The following is a 15,216-nucleotide window of genomic DNA, read 5'->3' as shown; positions in this document are numbered from 1 at the left end:
GGACCGTTTGAATTTCTGTTACTGCAAGCCAGACAGGCTTGTGGATTGAGGACATTAAAAGCCCGCGAAAACCAGTTTCGGGAAGCTGAAACTCATGGAACTGAGCATACATATTCATTGGATTATAAGTACGGGATAGATTTGGGTGGCAGGATGAGACCCATCAAGAAATGGGCAGACAATTGAACGAACGCTTTAACCCATTACACTGTACAAAGAGAAGCCGTTTAACAGCCATCCAGGGCAATCTCCATACCGATCAATATACAAACCAAATTACGATAACAATGCAAAGTCATTATCGGCCCAGGAAGGCCAGTTAAGCTATCACCGACTCCCGTTATGAAGACAAAAAACCCCTGCAGAGAGTTCTGCCCGCCAAAATTATTACAAAGACAGGACTATGATTTGGCGGGAGATCAGAATGTTCCAAAAAGTATAACTGTGGATTGAGTAAAGTCCATCAGGGGTTCGACTCTTCTGCTTTGACTCTTCTGCTTCAGTACGGAATGTGTTTGTTTCGTGGTTCGGTAAACGGTGTCCAGCGGGGTGTTCAGCCGTGTGTTTCGCGACTTTGGAAGTTTCGGCCAGGCAAGGCCCGGCCATGACAAGAAGACGACGAGGGAGGCCTGGATACTTTTGTCGGGAGATCATCGACGGCCTAGGCCGGAGAAGAAGACACTCAGGGCCCGGGTACTCCAGTTCTTCAACATCACATCGGTAATGGATTCATCCGTGGCGAGCGCTCACCAAGGCTGTATTGGCTGCCTCCTCGCAGGAGAACCAAGAGGAAAACAAGCTGCGCCAGAAGCTTCCAAACCCATGTGACGACGTAAAGCTGTGTTGAAAGGATGCAAAGCTTTTTTCGCAATTCTTAAAGTGGTGAGCATGATCCCGAGTCTCTCAAATCGAAACTTAGTTAGGTTTAGGGGAGGGGGTTAAGGGTAATTGTAATGTGTTGCCTCTTTCACGATGTGCCGTGTGTTCCCCATTTCTATAGAGTTAAGTTTATAGATGTGTGCATGCTTGTAGTTGCTTTAATCATGGAGGAGTGCTGATTCATCAGCTGAGGAGGGTGGTAGGTGGTAATCAGCAGGAGGTTTCCTTGCCCATGATGTTCCTGTGTAACAGGCTTGAGGGGCTGAATGGCTTCCTCCTTTTCCTGCATAACAGGCTTAACAGACTGAATAGCCTCCTCCTGTTCCTGCATAACAGGCTCGAGGGGCTGAATGGCCTCCTCCTGTTCCTGTTTGATAGGCTCGAAGGGCTGAATGGCCTGCTCCTGTTTATGTGTAACATACCCGATAAGCTGATTGTCCTCCTCCTGTTCCTTTATAACAGACTCGAAGGGCTGAATGGCCCCCTCCTGTTCCTGTATAACAGACACAAGGGGCTGAATGGCCTCCTCCTGTTCCTGTGCAACAGGCTCAAGGGGCTGAATGGCATCCTCCTGTGCATGTATAACAGGCTCGAGGGGCTGAATGGCCTCCTTTTGTTCATGTATAACGGGCTTGCGGAGCTGAATGGCCTCCTTCTATTCCTGAGTAACCGGCTCGAGGGGCTGAATGGCCTCCTCCTGTTCCTGTCTAACAGGCTTGAGAGGCTGAGTGGCTTCCTCCTTTTCCTGTATAACACGCTCGACAGGCTGAATAGCCTCCTCCTGTTCCTGTATAACAGGCTCGTGTATCTGAATTGTCTCCTCTTGTTCCTGTGTAACAGGCTTGAGGGGCTGAATGGCCTCCTTCTGTTACCGTGTAACAGGCTCGAGGTGCTGAATGGCATGCTCCTGTGCATGTATAACAGGCTCGAGGGGCTGAATGGCCTCATCCTGTTCATGTATAACAGGCTTGAGGGGCTGAATGGCCTCCTCCTGTTCCTGTGTAGCAGGCTTGAGGGACTGAATGGCCTCCTCCTGTTCATGTGTGGCAGTTTTGAGGGGCTGAATGGCCTCCTGCTGTTCCTGTGAAACAGACTTGTGGGTCTGAATTGCCTCCTCCTGTTCCTTTATAACTGGATCATGGGTCTGATTTGCCTCCTCTTCATCCTATGTAACAGGTTCGAGGGGCTGAATGGAGTTGTACTGTTCTTGTACAGATCTTGTATCGCTGAACGGCTTCCTCCTGTCCAATGCAACAGGCTCGAGGCGTTAAAAGCCTCCTCTTGTCCCTGTGTAACAAGTTCGAGGGGCTGAATGGCCTCCTCCTGTTCCTGTGTAAAAGGGTTATGGGACTGAATGGCCTCCTCCTGTTCCTATGTAAATCGGCCATGGGACTGAATGACCTCCTCCTGTTCCTATGTAAAACGGCCATGGAACGGAATGGTCTCCTGCTGCTCCTGTGTAACAGAGTCAGGGTTTGAGAGGACTCAGAGGGAAAGTGTCGGGGCGGCAGGTTCCCTTCTCTGAATTAGCGATTTACTGCAAAATGTATCTGCGGTGAAGGAAACACCAAACCCTGATCCAAAATCCGACTCTGGTGGGACTTAAACCCACAACCTTTGAATGTCTTAATCTGTCATACAACTAGAAGTCCAATGCGCTATCCATTGCGCCACAGAGCCAATTACATAAAGGTGCATTACAAAAGCAAAATAGTGTTGATGCTAGAAATCTGAAATATAAACAGATGAAGTGCTGGGAACACTCTGCAGGTCAGGCAGCATTCCATGTCTGTTTAAAAGGGATCTACTTTCAGTCCCGGATCATTCTGTGTCTGTTTAAAAGGGACATGCTGTCAGTCCCGGATCATTCTGTGTCTGTTTAAAAGGGACATGCTGTCAGTCGCGGATTATTCTGTGTCTGTTTAAAAGGGACATGCTTTCAGTCCCGGATTATTCTGTGTCTGTTTAAAAGGGACATGCTGTCAGTCCCGGATTATTCTGTGTCTGTTTAAAAGGGACATGCTGTCAGTCCCGGATCATTCTGTGTCTGTTTAAAAGGGATGTGCTGTCAGTCCCGGATCATTCTTTGTCTGTTTAAAAAGGACATGATTTCAGTTCCGGATTATTCTGTGTCTGTTTAAAAGGGATGTGCTGACAGTCCCGGATCATTCTGTGTCTGTTTAAAAGGGACATGCTTTCAGTCCCGGATTATTCTGTGTCTGTTTAAAAGGGACATGCTGTCAGTCCCGGATCATTCTGTGTCTGTTTAAAAGGGATGTGCTGTCAGTCCCGGATCATTCTGTGTCTGTTTAAAAGGGATGTTCTGTCAGTCCCTGCTCATTCTGTGTCTGTTTATAAGGGATGTTCTGTCAGTCCCTGGTCATTCTGTGTCTGTTTAAAAGGGATGTGCTGTCAGTCCCGGATCATTCTGTATCTGATTAAAGCGGATGTTACATAATATTATAAAGTCTGCCCCACAGAAACAGTCCATTTGCACGAACTGGTCTCCACACGAGGCTCCTCCTTCTCTATTTCTCCTCACCCCTCGAAAAAACTAGAATCAGTAATTGTAACCATGAAACTATCGAATTGTCGTAAAAACCCATCTGGTTCACTAATGTCTTTCAGGGAAGGAAATCTGCGTCCTTACCTGGTCTGGCCTTTGTGTGACTCCAGTCCCATAGCAATGTGGTTGACTCTTAACTGCCCTGTGAAATGGCCTAGCAAACCACTCAGTTGTAACAAACCGCTACGAAACAAAATAATAAAAATGTAACTGGACGGACCACCAGGCCTGATCCACATCAGCCTCCTCCTGAGGTCCCCACCATCACAGAAGCCAGTGTTCAGCCAATTCGATTCACTCTACGTGATATCAAGAAAAGGCTGAGCACACTGGATACAGCAATGGCTCTGGGCCATGACAACACCCCGGCTATCATTCTGAAGACTTGTGCTCCAGCCAAGCTGTTCTAGTACAGCTACAACACTGGCATCTATCCAACAATGTGGAAGACTGCCCAGGTATGTCCTGTCCACAAAAAGCAGGACAAATCCAATCCAGCCAATTACCACCACATCAGTCTACTCTCTACTCTCAATCATCAGCAAAGCGATGGACGGTTTCATCCACAGTGCTGTAAAGTGGCACTTACTGACCAATAACGTACTCATTGATGCCTGGTTTGGGTTCTGCCAAGAGCACTCGACTCCCGACTTCCTTAAAACCTTGGTCCAACATGAACAAAAGAGCTGACCATCGACATCCTGGGGGTTACCATTGACCATAAATACTGTGACAACAAGAGAAGGTCAGCGGCTAGGCATTCTGCGTCGGGTGTCTCACCTCCTGACTCCCCAAAGCCTTTCTACCATCTACAAGGCACAAGTAAGGAGTGTGATGGAATACTCTCCACCTACCTGGATGAATGCAGCTCCAACAACACTCAAGAAGTTCGACACCATCCAGGACAATGCAGCCTGCTTGATTGGCACCCCATCTACCACATTAACCATTCACTCTCTCCACCACCGGCGCACCGTGGCTGCAGTGCGTACCATCTACAAGATGCACTGCAGCAACTCACCAAGGCTTCTTCGGCAGCACCTGCCAAACACGCAAACTCTTCCACCTAGAAGGACAAGGGCAGCAGGTGCATGGGGACACCACCACCTCCAAGTTCCCTGCAAGTCACACACCATCCTGACTTAGAAGTATTTCGGCCGATCCTTCATCGTCGCTGGGTCAAAATCCTGGAACTCCCTCCCTAACAGCACTGTGGGAGTACCTTCACCACACGGACTGCAGCGGTTCAAGAAGGCGGCTCACCACAACCTTCTGAAGGTGCAATTAGGGATGGGAATTTAATGCTGGTCTTGACAGCGCACCCACATCCCATAAACGAATTTTAAAAAGTCCTATCAGCATATCCTTCTATTCCTTTCTCCCTTCCTCTTAAATGCATCTGTAGTGTTCGCCTGAACTACTGCATTCTCAGCGCTCTTTGGGCAAAGAAGTTAATCCTGAATTCCCTGATGGAATTTTCGGTGAGTTGTTATGACCTGTCTTCTCTGAGCTATTTCCTGACTCACTCACAGTAGGAAGTATTTTCATGCAGCTAATGTGGCACTGCGATGGTCGAGTGGTTAAGGCGTTAGACTCGAAATCCAATGGGGTTTCACTGCGCAGGTTCGAGCTGCTCGCAGCGACTTTAATGCAAATTCTTTATTTTAATTCATCGGCTCCCTGTGGCGATCACTGGCCCCGAAATTGATCAGAATTCCCTCCACTGCACTTTATTACACTGATTAACCCAAAGCTGTTGTTCCAATTGAAACACTAATAAATTATCGGCATTAGTTAGATATTGTGGAATTGTTGGGAACTAGTGAGCAATACACAGACAAAGCAGCATCAAAAAACCAATTAATAAAGAGCCCTGCAGCGTTTGGTAGGGATTCACCTTCAGCTACTAAGTGGGAACACGGTTTGGTTTTAAAAAACTGAACACGAATTAAAAAGTGTGTAATAAGACTACAACAGGATTCGAACCTGCAATTTTCTGATAATCTCAGAATTAGTAGCCAAGTCAGATGCCTTATCCATTAGGCCACGCGGGCACCAGCAGTAGCTTGCAGATCAGATGACATCTGTGGACAGAGAAATACAGGGTCAACCTTCCAGTTCCTTGAGCTCTCGGCAGAACTAAGGTTTTGAAGCTTTGCTTCAAAGTATTGCAGCTCCAATCTTTTCAGCAAATAGCAAAATTAAGAAACTACCCACACCATCAAAAAGTAAATGGCCCGCACGGGGATCGAACCCGCGACCTTGGTGTGATTAGCAATACGTTCTAACCTACTGAGCTAACCGGCCTGGCTTCATGCAATTTGCTGTTAAATTCAATTTATGTTGATTTTTGGTTTTTGTCAGTTGACTTCGAAGGCTGTAAAAGAAAGACTCTGATTTCAACAGCGCCTTTCACCTCAGGACGTCTCAAAGCACTTTGCAGCCAATGAAGTTGTAGTCACTGTTGTAATGTAGGAAAAGCAGCAGCAGCCAATTTGTGCACAGCAAGCTCCAACAATGTGATAATCGAGGATAACCTGTTTTAGTGATGTTGATTTGAGGATAAATTTTGGCTACAGGACACCGGGGTAAAGCTCACCACCCCCTGCTCTTCTTCCAATAGTGCCATGGGATCTTTTATGTCCACCCGAGAGGGCAGAGGGGGCCTCAGTTTTGGAATTGTATTCCACCACAATCGGTACCCTTATGGACCGGCATATCCCTCACCCTACCATTAGCATCAAGACAGGGGACCAACCCTGGTTCAATGAGGAGTGAAGAAGAGCATTTCAGGAGCAGCACCAGGCGTATCTAAAATGAGGTGCCAACCTCATGAAGCTAAAACACAGGACTACACACATGCTAAGCTATGGAAACCGCTTGTGTCGACAGAGCGAAGCGATCCAACAACCAACGGATCAGATCAAAGCTCTGCAATCCTGCCACATCCAGTCGTGACTATTTTAATTTAATTTAATTTGTTCCTAGGATTTGGGCATCGCTGCTGGCAAGGCCAGCATTAATTGCCCATCCCTAATTGCCCTTGAGAAGGTGGGAGTGAGAAGCCATCTTGACCCGCTGCGGTCAATGAGGTGAAGGTACTCCAATCGTACTGTTCGGGAGGGATTTCCAGGATTTTATCCTAGCGACGATGAAGTTATGGTGATATATTTTCACGTCGGGATGTTGTGTAACTTGGAGGGGAACTTGGAGGTGGTGGTGTTCCCATGCCCCTGCTGCCCTTATAAGAACATAAGTACATAAGAAATAGGAGCAGGAGTAGGCCATTTGGCCCCTCGCACCTGCTTCACCATTCAATAAGTTCATGGCTGATCTGATCTGGGCCTCAACTCCACTTTTCTGCCTGTTCCCCCTTAACCCTTGACTCTCCGATAGTTCAACAATCTGTCTATCTCAGGCTTGAATATAACCAATGATTCAGGCTCCACAGCTCTCTGGGGTAGATAATTCCAAAGATTCACAAACCTCTGAGAGAAGAAATTCCTCCTCATCTGCGTCTTAAATGGACAAACCCTTATTCTGAAACTATGCCACCTGATTCTAGATTCCCCCATGAGGGAAAACACCCTCTCAGCATCTACCCTGTCAAGCCCCCTCAGAATTTTATATGTTTCAATGAGATCACCTCTCATTCTTCTAACCTCCAATGAGTATAGGCCCAACCTGCTCAACCTTTCCTCATAAGACAATCCCTTCATCCCAGGAATCAACCTAGAGAACCTTCTCTGAACTGTCTCCAATGCAAGTATATCCCTCCTTAAATAAGGAGAACAAAAATGTATGCAGTACTCTAGGCGTGGTCTCACCTGTACAGTTGTAGCAAGACTTCCCTACTTTTATACTCCATGCCCCTTGCAATAATGGCCAACATTCCATTTGCCTACTTAATTACTGCATGCTAACTTTTTGTGTTTCATGTACGAGGACACCCAGATCCCTCTTAACCGCAGCATTCTGTAGTCTCTCTCCATTTTAATAATATTTTGCTTTTCTGTTCCCTCCATGGCCTCACTCCTCCCTATCTCTGTAATCTCCTTCAGCCCCACAACCCCCTGAGATATCTGCACTCCTCTAATCCAGCCCTCTTGAACATCCCTGAGTATAATCGCTCAACCTTTCCCAACCTAAGCTTTGGAATTGCCCTGCCGAAACATGTCCACCTCTCTTTCCTCCTTTAAGACGCTCCTTATAACCTATCTCTTTGACCAAGCTTTTGGTCACCTGCCCTAATTTCTCCTTATGTGGATTGTTGTCAAATGTTTTGTCTGAAAATACTCCTGTGCAGCGCCTTGGGACGTTTAACTACGTTAAAGGTGCTATATAAATGCAAGTTGTTGTTGATGATGGTGGTAGCCGATTCGGTGATGGTTATGCTGTTGAATGTGAAGGGGCGGTGGTTAGACTTTCGCTTGTTGGAGCTGGCCATTGCCTGGCACTTGTGTTGGCTGTTGTCATGTGTGGCACAGAGTGACATATGTACAGTATTTGCCGATCGGATAGTGTATGATTGACAACTGCAGGTTGTATGCTGAAAGATTAATACAGGAAATTGTCAGATGGAGTCTCGAAAATATAAGCTTATAGATATGCGCCAAATCCAATGGCCGGTTAGTTCATTTGGTTAGGGCGTGATGCTAATGACGCCAAGGTTGTGGGTTCGATCCCCGTCTGGGCCATTAATATTTTTGTTTTGAGGTTAGTCTCTTCTTGTTCTTTTTGAGCAGCTTAAAAACTTTGGAAGGAGAGTCACATGGGACCTGTAATATTTTGATGCAAAGCTGCCGAGTTAGTTCTGCCGAGAGCTCATGGACCTGAAAGGTTAAAGCTGTGTTTCGACGTCCACAGATGTTCCCTGGCCTGTGGAGAGTTTCCAGCATTTCATGAACAATTCCAGAAACAGCATCTGCTGCAATTTGCTTTAATTTACTGCAGTGTCCCCACTTCTATAAAGAAATACAAATGTTGTGGTCATGATCAGGAGTGCAGTGACTGAAAGGATGGTGCAGGCAGATTCAAGAGTGGCATTCAAAAGGGAAAAACATTGCAGGGCAGCGGGGAAAGCGCGGGTGAGTGGGAGAAGCTGAAGTGAACTAGTAGAGACCTGGCACGGGCTCGTCGGGCCGAATGGCCTCCTCCTGTGCAGTAACCATTCTTATAAAAGACTCTATCAATACAAATCTTTCTTTTGGAGCCTGCTGAGAAAAAAGTGAATGAGCCGACAAAAAAGGAAAATCAACCATAAATAAACTGAATAAGAAAATCCAAAAGGCCGGTTAGCTCAGTTGGTTAGACTGTGGTGCAAATAACGGCAACGTCGCGGGTTCGGTCCCCGTAAGGATTATTTGCTTCTTGTTAGAGAGGGTAGTTTCTTTATTTTGTTATTTTTTGAAAAGTTTGGATGGAAACTCACACGGGACCTGTAATACTTTGAAGCAAAGCTGGAAATCCTGAGTTATGACCTGTGTAGCGTTTCAAACATTAAATGAACAATTCCAGATCCATCGGGACTTCTCATATTTCAATCAGTGAACGGTTCACAGCCGCTTATTGGCTTGGAGTGCAAAGAATAGAACTGAAATAAATACAATCCCGGGGTTTAATCACTCATTATTAACATACCGCCAGAAACAGACCGTTCGGTCCAACCAGTCCATGCCGACGTTTATGCTCCACTCGAGCCTCCTCCCGTCTTTCCTCATCTAAATCTATCAGCATAACCCTCTGTTCACTTCTCCCTCATGTGCTTACCTAGCCTCCCCTAAAATGCATCTATGCAATTCGCTTCAACCACTCCCTGTGGTAGCGAGCTCCACATTCTCAGCACTCTGGGTAAAGAAGTTTCTGCTGAATTCCCGATTGGATTTCTTGCTGACTATCTTATATTGATGGCCTCTAGTTATGCTCTTCCCCACAAGTGGAAACATTCTCTCTATATTCACTCTGTAAAAACCTTTCATAATTTTAAAGATCTCTATTAGCTCACTTCTCAGCCTTCTTCTTTCAAGAGAAAAGGGACCCAGCCCGTAAATCCTTTCCTGATATGTATACCCTCACATTTCTGGTATCTTCCTTGTAAATCTTCTCTGTACCCTTGGTATAACCAAGATTTGTTACAGGTTCAGCATAATTTCCCTACTTTTCAATTCTACCCTCTAGAAATAAACCGTAGTGCTTGGTTTGCTTTATATATGGAACAACTTTCAGTGATTTGTGTATTTGTACTCCGAGATCCCTTTGTTCCTCTACCCCACCTAAACTCACACCCTCCAAGAAATAAGTGACCTCCCTATTCTTCCTAACACAATGAAATACGTCACACTTATCTGTGTTCAAATTCATTTGCCGATTCTATGCCCATTCTGCAAGTTTATTAATGTCCTCCTGTAACTTGTTGCAGTCCTCCTCAGTATTGAATATCCCCCCAATTTGGTATCATCTGCAAATTTATAAATTGTGTTTCTGATTACTATATCTAAATCGTTAATACAAATTGCGAACAGCAGTGGCTCCAGCTCAGATACTTGTGGAACACCACTACCCACCTTCTGCCACTGTGAATAAGGTACCCGGTAGTTGGACTATCTGCCTTCTCTCCTTAAGCCAGCCAGCAATCCATTCCGCTACTTCTCACCTGACTCTGAATTCTATGACCTTGTTCATCAGTCTATTATGGGGTACGATATCGAAGGCCTTCTGAAAATCCGGATAAATTACATCTACTGCATTACCATTGTCTACTCTCTCTGTTGGTTTGGAGTGCAAAGAATGGGACTGAAATGACATCGGTGATCTCCAGTTCCCTGCTCCCCTCACCCACTCCAACCTAACTCCCTCTGAACTTGCAGCACTCCTTTCTCTCCGATCCAACCCTAACATTGTCATTAAACCTGCTAACAAAGGTGGTGCTGTTGTTGTTTGGAGAACCATCCTCTACCATCCGGAGGCTGAACGGCAACTCTCTGACAGCTCCTCCTACCTCCCCCTGGACCATGACCACACTACTGAACATCAAGCAATTGTTTCCAAGACTGTCACTGACCTCATCTCCTCTGGAGATCTTCCCCCCATGGCCGCCAATCTCTCAGTTCCTCAACACTGCACTGCCCACTTCCACAACCTTCCCAAGATCCACAAACAGGACTGCACTGGTTGACCAATTGTTGCAGCCTGTTCTTGCTCCACAGAACTGATTTATTCGTATCTTCACTCTATTTTTTGTCGACTTGTCCAGTCCCTTCCCACCTACATGCGCGACTCTTCCAACACCCTCCGTACTTTAACAGTTTCCAATTTCCTGGCCCCAAACGTCACCTTTCCACTCTGTATGTCCATTCCCTCTACACCTCCATCCACCACCAGGACGGCCTTAAGCGGCTCCACTTCTTCCTTGAACAGAGGCCCCACCAGTCCCCATCCACCACCGCCTTCATCCACCTGGCTGAACTTGTTCTCACATTGTACAACTTCTCCTTTGATTCCACTCACTTCCTCCAAATTAAGTGTGTTGCTATGGGTACCTCCATGGGCCCCAGCTATGCCTGCCTTTTTGTGGGACATGTGGAACATTCTTTGCTGCAGTCCTACTCAGGTCCCCTTCCTCACCTCTTTTTCCGGTGCATCGATTACTGTATTGGTGCTGTTTCCTGCACTCGCCCTGAACTAGATTATTTCTTTCATTTTGTTTCCAATTTCCACCCTTCCCTCACCTCCACATGGTCCATCTCCGACTCTTCCCTTCCCTTCCTCGACTTCTCTGTCTCCATTTCTGGGGATAGGCAATCGACCAAAATCCACTATAAGCCCACTGATACCCACAGCTACCTGGACCACACCTCCCCCCACCACACTTGCTGTAAGGACTCATAGAAACATAGAAACATAGAGACATGGACGATAGGAGCAGGAGTAGGCCATTCGGCCCCTCGAGCCTGCTCCACCATTCAATGAGATCATGGCTGATCATCCAAATTCAGTACCCTGTCCCTGTCTTCTCCCCATATCCCTTGATCCCTTTAGCCTTAAGAAATATATCTAACTCCTTCTTGAATATATTTAATGAATTTACCTCAACTGCCTTCTGTGTTAGTGAATTCCACAGGTTCACCACTCTCTGGGTGAAGAAATTCCTCCTCACCTCTGTCCTAAATGGCTTACCCCTTATCCTTAGACTGTGACCCCTGGTTCTGGAATCCCCGGCCATCGGGAACATCCTTACTGCATCTAGTCTGTCTAGTCCTGTTCGTATTTTTTAGCATCAATGAGGTCACCTCTCATTCTACTAAACTCCAGCGACTATAAGAACAATCGACCCAAACTCTCCTCATACGTCATTCCTACCATCCCAGGTATCAGTCTGGTGAATCTTCACTGCACTCCCTCCATGGCAAGAACATCCTTCCTCAGATAAGGCGACCAAAACTGCACACAATACTCAAGATGTGGTCTCACCAAGGCCCTGTACAAATGCAGCAAGACATCCTTGTTCCTGCATTCTAACCCTCTCGCTACGAAGGCCAACATACCATTTGCCTTCTTAACCGCCTGCTGCACCTGCATGCTTACCTTCAGCGACTGGTGCACAAGGACACCCAGGTCTAGTTGCACTTCCCATTGTCCCAATCAATTAACGTTCAGATAATAATCTGCCTTCCTGTTTTTGCCACCAAAATGGACAACCTCACATTTATCCACATTATACTACATCAGACATGCTTCTTTCCAATCACCCAGCCTGTCCAAATCATACTGGAGTTTCTCGGCATCCTCCTCACAGCACACATGCCCACCCAGCTTTGTGTCATCTGCAAACTTGGAGATATTACATCCATTTCCCTCGTCTAGATCATTAATGTATATTGTGAATAACTGGGGTCCTAGCACCGATCCCTGCGGTACCCCACTTGTCACTGCCTGCCACTCGGAAAAAGACCCGCTTATTCCAACTCTTTGCTTCCTGTCTGCCAACCAGTTATCTATCCAAGTCAGTAACTTGCCCCAATCCCATGTGCCTTAACTTTACACGCTAATCTCTTATGCGGGACCTTATCGAAAGCCTTCTGAAAGTCCAAATACACCACATCCACATAGCATTTTCCCCACTACTGATGTCAGTCTTACCGGTCTATAATTCCCCATTTTCTCTCTACCACCTTTTTTGAATAGTGGGGTAACATTAGCTACCCTCCAATCCATGGGAACTGTTCCAGAGTCTATCGAATTTTGGAAGATGACCAGCAATGCATCTACTATTTCTAGGGCCACTTCCTTAAGTACACTAGGATGTAGATTATCAGTCCCTGGGGATTTATCCATTCCATTCTATTCCATTCTCCCAGTTTCTCTGTCTCCATGGCATCTGTTCTGATGAGGCCACCTTCCATACCAGTGCTTTCGGTATGTCTTCCATTTTCCTCAACTGAGGATCCCCCTCTACCATGGTTGACATGACACTCGACCGAGTCTGTTCCATTTCCCGCACTACTGCTCTCACCCCTTCCGCTCACTCCCAGAAACATAATAGGGTCCCCCCTTGTCCTCACCTTTCACCCCACCCGCCCTCACATTCAACGGATCATTCTGCGCCATTTCGACCACCACCAGCATGATCCCACCACCAAACACATCTTCCCCTCCTCCCTTTCAGCATTTCGAAGGGACCGCTCTCCCCATGACAGCCTGGCCCACTCCTCTATCACACAAACACCCCTTCTCCTTCGCCCAGCACCATCCCATGCATGTGCAGATGATGCAACACCTGCCCTTTTACCTCCTTCCTTCCCTTCGCCCAGGGCACCAAACACTCCTTCCAGGTGAATCAGCGATTACCTGTACTTCTTACAATTTAGTTACTGTATTCGCTGAATCTACATTGTGACACCAACAGCAGATTGGGTGACCGCTTTGCAGAACAGTCGGCAAGTGTGACCCCGAGCTTCCGGTCGCCTGTCACTATAATTATCTGCTCCACTCCCTCTCTGATCTCTCCTTCCTTGGCCTGTTACATTGTTCCAATGAAGCTTTACGTAAGCTCGAGGAACAGCACCTCATCTTTCTATTAGGCACTTTACAGCCTTCTGGACTTAACATCGAGTTCAACAATTTCAGGCTATAAATTGGCCCCTGTTTTTCTTTTAATTTTTTAATTTGTTCTCATATTTCCTGACATGACAGTTGTTAATGTTTCTGCCATAATCATTCACACCTCATCTTGAGCCATCCTTTGTTCGTTATCTTGTCCTATTACCTCTCCTTTTGCCTTGCACCATCATCCCTTTTGTCAGTCAATCTCTCCTGCCTTCCATTCTATCACAGACATTCCCTTTGTTCTTACCTCGCCCCCACCCACCCCTGCTTAAAAATCCCTCTTCCCTAACCTTTTCCTGTTCTGACGAAGGGTTCGGCCTGAAAGGTTAACTCTGTATCTCCCTCACTCGATGCTGCCTGACCTGCTGAGTGTTTCCAGCATTCTCTGTTGTTATTGAAATGAACACAATGACGGAGTTTAATCACTCATTATTAGGATTTGTTTAGCTTACATTTGTGTGGCCGAATGGCCTAATGGATAAGGCGTCTGACTTCGGTATAAATTTTGATGCCATCAGAAGATTACAGGTTCGAATCCTGCCGCGGTCCTTTTACACACTTTTTAATTTGTGTTCAACTTTAGAAAACCAAACCGCGTTTCCACTCTTGTCCTTCCAAACATTGCAGGGTTCCTTATTAAATGGAATTTTTACGTGTTCTTACGTGTAAATTTCTCACTGATCTTTGCAAATAGTTTCAAACAAATCCACAATATCTAATTGATGACAAATTAGTGTTTTCAATTGGAACAACAGCTTTGTGTTGATCAGTGTCATAACGTGCAGTGGATGGAATTCTGATCAGTTTCGGGCCAGTGATCTCCACAGGGAACCGATGAAATAAAATAAAGAATTTGCAGCAGAATCACTGCGAGCAGGGTTCGAAACTGCGTGGCAAAACCCCCTTGGAATCCAAGTCCAACACCTTAACCACTCGGCCATCGCAGCTGGGCAAATGTAAATTTTCAACAGTGGAATGACTGGTGCAAACTATTAAACAACTGCCCTGCACAATGTAAATGGAAGGAAGTTGTGTGACAGCCTCTGGTTAGGCCTCTGTGTACAGTTCTGCGCACTGCACCTTGGAGGATGTGCGGTGCAGATTCACGAGTGGGTTACCAGGGCTCCAAAGGTTAGACTATGAGCAGAGATTACATAATCTAGGCTTGTATTCCCTGGAATATTGAAGATTAAGGGCGGAGATCATAGAAATACAGAAATTAACGCCAGAGAAGGAGGCCATTAGGCCCATCGGGTCTTTACCAGACGAAAAAGAGATATTTTGCCTAATCCCACTTTCCAGCTCTGGGTCCGTAGCCCTGTAGGTTACAGCACTTCAAGTACATATCCATAGTGCTTTCTATTAATGTGATCGGTAGTGACTTCCAGATCCGCTCCACTCTCTGTGTGAAAATGGTTCTTGTCAACTCCTCTTTAATCATTTTACCAGTTACTTTCAATCTACGCCCCTGATCATTGACATTTCTGCTAAGAGAAATAGGTCCTTCCTATACACTGTATCTTGGCCCCTCAGTATTTTATGCACCTCAATTGTGTTTCCCCTCCACCTCCTCTGCTCCAAAGTAAAAACCCAACCCCATCCAATCTTTACTTATAGCTAAAATTTTCCAGTCCTGGCAACATCCTAGTAAATCTCCTCTGTACCCT

General features: G+C 46.2%; 2 non-coding genes across 2 annotated transcripts; both read right to left on the bottom strand.

Annotated features, from left to right (window-relative positions):
* Positions 1-2,466: 2,466 nt before the first annotated feature.
* Positions 2,467-2,559, bottom strand: trnar-ucu (transfer RNA arginine (anticodon UCU)). The gene is made up of 2 exons: positions 2,523-2,559; positions 2,467-2,502 (listed from the first exon to the last, which is right to left on the bottom strand). It is a non-coding gene; the product is annotated as a tRNA-Arg (tRNA).
* An 11,855-nt stretch (positions 2,560-14,414) lies between these two features.
* Positions 14,415-14,496, bottom strand: trnap-ugg (transfer RNA proline (anticodon UGG)). The gene has a single exon. It is a non-coding gene; the product is annotated as a tRNA-Pro (tRNA).
* Between the last annotated feature and the right edge of the window lie 720 nt (positions 14,497-15,216).

The sequence above is a fragment of the Somniosus microcephalus genome, unplaced genomic scaffold (assembly GCF_052327205.1).
Source record: "Somniosus microcephalus isolate GS21.2 unplaced genomic scaffold, FLI_Smic_1.0 unresolved_chr8, whole genome shotgun sequence".
Classification (NCBI taxonomy): domain Eukaryota; kingdom Metazoa; phylum Chordata; class Chondrichthyes; order Squaliformes; family Somniosidae; genus Somniosus; species Somniosus microcephalus.
The sequence above is the reverse complement of the archived record's forward strand: the minus strand, read 5'-3'. Positions and strand labels throughout refer to the sequence as shown.